Genomic DNA, 4,858 nt, shown 5'->3' with positions numbered 1-4,858 from the left:
TGTTTCTATCCTACAGAACATTTTGCGTGAAAGTAGGCTCAAACTATTTCTCTTCGCCACCGGTCTCCATTGGAGTTTCTGAAAGCTCTGCTTTGGGACCACTTTTGTTTCTGATCTGCGTCAACGAAATTTCGGATGTTCTTTTTCAAGTCCTTGTTTACTATTGACGAAATACCTGAAATCTTGTAGTTCCAGAACCAGCGCTCTCTAGATTGATGTGGACGCTGCGAAACAGCACAACAGTTGCTTGGCAACTTTTGGCGGCCACTAACACTTCCCAAGCCTGGCTTTCTCCGCCAAATCGAAATATTGCATATTTTTCATGAGTTTCCAGCTATTTACCCGAACATTCTCTTTATGTCACCAAAGGCCAGGAATTTGCGGTCACACTGAACCGTTTGTAGACCTATATCTCTGTCTTTTAGCGAAGTTCTGAGCGGAATCAGCCAGGGCAACTACATCACGTTGACTTTTACCAATTCTCAACCGTTCCATTCAGCCTAGCGCTTTGGCACACGCTTTTTTATGTGTGCTCTCAACGATCACATCGAAAGCGGCGCTTAACTTAAGGCATTTGCCGCTGAAAACAAGTGGACCTCCGGCTCTGTTCACCCTGCAAGAACACAGCAATACGTCTCTAGCTGGCCACTAGTGTATGTGGGGACCGCCATTCGTTAAGCCACCCCTGACTGGTTGTTCTAACATCACACACTGCGGCACGTAGCCAGTCCCTCAAGTAAATGGCGATTGGTCCGAAAAAGTTTGATCGCCATATGGAGACGTCGCCAGTGAGCGCGACAATGGGATCTCCTCCAGGCCTACCTGGCTTCGCATAGATTCTTAAGAGTGCACGATACCTTCAACATGATTGGTCACGGTGGCATGTGGTTTGGTCGATCCTTGTGAAGTGCGCGCTGCGTTGTAGTCCAGTTTACTTCATTTGATTGGTCCGCTAGTTGACTTCATTTCGGTATTCCTCATACCCTGTTTTCGGTTGGTTGGATTACTTTCACTGTGCGTGGTTCACCTTCTAGTCACTTTTGCTCGAACCCGCATAAGAGTGCAAAGAGTAGTCTAAAGGAAAGTATTAAACAAATGCAAGAATGGATAGCTACTAAGATATTCCATGCAGGAGAGATAAACATATTGTGACAAAAAGGCATTAGCGGAAGAAAAATAAATTGTGCGTGCAAAATGCGACACATGAGATGGTCAGAATCCAACAAAGCAGGCCACATAGAATTTATGAATGGCAAAACAAACCAAAGGACGCAGATTGCGAAAACTGGATGTATCCAAATGACCGATCAAATGGCAGAAAGGCAGACCAAAACGTAAGACAGTAAACGGATTCAAGCCAATCAGAACGGAGTATAACAAACCAATTAAATGAAGAAAAATCAGAAGTTTACAAAGTCAGTAAACGGTTCAAGCCAATCAGAACGGAGTATAACAAACCAATTAAATGAAGAAAAATCAGAAGTTTACAAAGTACGGATTCTAAGAGGATCAACCGAATCACATACCACTGCAACCATTCGCAAGGACTCTGATTAAGGACATTAAATATTCTTTGCAAGCTGTGTGAACTCCGTGCGGTGACAGTGTCCCCCGTGTGACACTGGAACTGTTGTAGTCCAACTGCGAAGCCCAGCTATCGCTCGATCGAACACAAATGAAGTTACTTAGCTGTTATGTCTGCCGATTCGCCAATCTGAGGTATCTGCTGCTGACCCGCTCCAGTGCCTACTTGCCGAGACAAAAGACTCAAAGAAGGGAACACAACCGCTACATTCCGAACAAGCGAGTGCGAGAGCATGAGTGCGTGCGAGTGCGAGTGCGGAAAGTACAACGGTCTCAAGCAATTTATTGGAAGGACACTACCAGAACTTAGACCAATGCTGACGCACACGGCCTGGCTTTGGTACGCGGCTGTGACCTGCCGCATATTGCCGGGGCCTTGTCTGACCTTGATCAGCGCTGACTCGCGCTGACTCGCGCTGTCTGGGTTTGATACAAGGCTGTGACACGCTGTATGTTGTGGGGGTGTCTGTCTGGTCAATACCTAGCGGAGCTGAGTCTCGGTAGATTTCGGGCACTCAGTGTTTTCTCTCAAGAATGTTACCTTCCTGATATTAGCTATCATTACATCGACATATTGCTAACGGAGCAATCCCGTTAAACACCAATCTAATTCAACCTAGGTAAGAAAATCGATGAAAGCGTACGTCAGATATAGTCAGCTCTGCTTCCGGTTTCGATTCTAGGTCTGATGAGACCAAGAAAGATAGCCGAATAAGTAGTCAACTTGTGTGAAATATGAACAACGGAATAAATAGAACATGCTTTCGCTCATTTGCCAACATGTGTGGGGTTATCCGTCCTTCCTCGTTTAGGATAGTCTCACCAATGGAAAGGGTAATCAATAATAGTCATATTCACTCGCCTTTATCTAAAACACAGATTTTCTTAGAATGCAGCCTTGTAGATGGTGCACCACGTGACCAGTGCATGAAGATTATTCCTCCTGGTCGATCACAAGCAATGGGGTCAAACTGATTGGTTAGAGAGCATGTCATTGATGCTGGGTTGTGTAAATTACCTAATGATTTCACATTGAGTCAAAATAGTGTACATAAATTATGAGTGCAGGGGACTTGTCAAACACCCATCAGACGTTTGCCAAGAGTACTTGCTAAGAGTACTTTATTTATAATTTCTGGATACGGTGAAATCTTTTAATAAACTCGCAACTGCGAGGACTTTCGTCTACCTCTCAATTTAGCTACAATCTCCAAAGAGAGAAAGTGACTACAGGTCATTTAAAGTGCTATACTTCACAAGCAAAGTAAAAATTTATCTGAGAAGTGTGTGCGTAGGAAATGAAGCAAAATGAATGCAAAAGCTCTTGTCCACATTCTTCCATGAGATTCCCGTTGGTATAACAATGTTGGATGAATAAAGAAGAACTATGCTCGACGATGCGCTAAAAAAGATCTCCGCCCGATTTCAGAACCAATTCACAATACCAGCTGGTCGTAGATGATATAGTCCGAATTCCAGTATGTACATCATTGTGGCCGATTCGTAGTGTGTAGCAATCAGAGCGGCACTCAAAAGGCTCTGTGGAAAACAAAAGAAGTATCAAACAGACTTTTCGTGCGACAGGCGATAATACATGATAGTTATGTTTGAATATACTACACCCATGCATTCACTATTTTGCCTTCTAAAGTACCACTCTCTAATAGAGTTTTTCGTTTCCAACCCTAATAACATTGTGTTAGACTTACGCCGAGCAGAATCATTTCTTCGACAAATGCACTTATTTGTACAGCAATATGGTTTTCACGGGAGACCCATTTGACGTCCAGCTGAGTCATTCGTTCGCAATGCTCCACATTTAATATTGTCCCTTATTTTGATTCGTATTATGGCTATCATCCACTGTGCACTAATACATCTTCAACCGAGTGCTCCACACAGACCGCCTCATCTTTCAGCTCGTACGATATTCGAGACCCTGTTTGCATTTGGCTCTTTTTGAAGGATTGGACCATCAGGAACCTATTTCTTTTGAAGTCATCCACCAAGAAGAAGCCAAAATTCGACGAAAAGACGGGGAGAGCCAGGGATATATTACTGAAGCGTTTGGCGCTCAGTCGATGACTACGATTGATTTATGCCCACGTGATTGATCCAACTGCCAGTAACTCTGCCTTTATAAAAAAGATTTTGATGTGACTCAACGCATTCTTGGTATTTTGTCTTTAGGAAAACTCGGTGGTTCATCCTCCAAGTAAAGAATTAAATATCGAAAGAGAAATCACCCCCAGATTACTCGTGATCCTTCTTCTTAAAACCAGATCAGGATTAAGGAGCCCGTTGAACGTTTCCAAAATCATTAGAACGTCTTTAGATCTCATCCGCGAATCCGGACAAGTTGACGACAAGACTCCTTAACCCCTCCCCCGCGGAGCTGTAATAAATCGTTTGTGGTTGATCACTAAGATGTTAGGTATCACCAGGTCCGAGGCAGACATAATGGAACCCGCGGTAACTGAGTTCTGCCCGACTTACGAACGTTCGTTGAGACCTTTTTGTCCTCAGCTCTTCTGTGCTCGGAGAAAGCCATGACGGAACGATGCAGTGGCGCCCCCTCTCAAATGGAACCCACATTCCTTGGTTTCCACTCCTTTCATTGGCTATCATCTCGACCTTTACAAAATCGAATCTTTTCCAGATAAGCCCCGCCGCCAATGCAAAAGTGCTTGTGCGAAAAGTTAAACCCCGCCACTGTTTGCGAGCTCCAATTTAATGCACGCACACAACCTTGACCTATTTTTGATGAAAACGATTCCTTATACGCATCTAGGCTCATTTTATGGAAAAATTTTCTCCGTTCGGACGTAAAACCTTAAATGAACTTTCTGACGCTTTCAACTCTCGTTCATGACAATACGTTTTTTGCAAAGTAACGGAGTGATCCATCAGCAACGTTTATGCGACAATGGCCACCAAATGACACTTGCACCGGTTTCTTACAAGTAGAGGTGTAATGCTCGACATTGTTGGCAGGAAATCAGTCTTCGAAAGGGAACTTGGCTGTAGCGGTCTAGGATAGAGTTAAGGACAGTAATTCTATTCATTTATTGCTGGTTCGAAAATTTGGCAAAAATCAAATTCCGCTCAGAGGAATTATCTATTAGCCGCTGTTGACGGGAAGAACTTTCTTTGCGAAGTTTGCGCCTGGCGGCTCTTGCAGACTCCAACAGTTATCGGCGGCCCAGGTCTACACGTCGAGATCGATGAAACGCTAATATCTCGCCGTAAAAACCACTCAGGGCGAGTCCTTCCC

This window comes from Opisthorchis viverrini (genome assembly GCF_000715545.1).
Source record: "Opisthorchis viverrini unplaced genomic scaffold opera_v5_225, whole genome shotgun sequence".
Taxonomy (NCBI): Eukaryota; Metazoa; Platyhelminthes; class Trematoda; order Opisthorchiida; family Opisthorchiidae; genus Opisthorchis; species Opisthorchis viverrini.
This window is presented reverse-complemented; position numbering follows the sequence as displayed.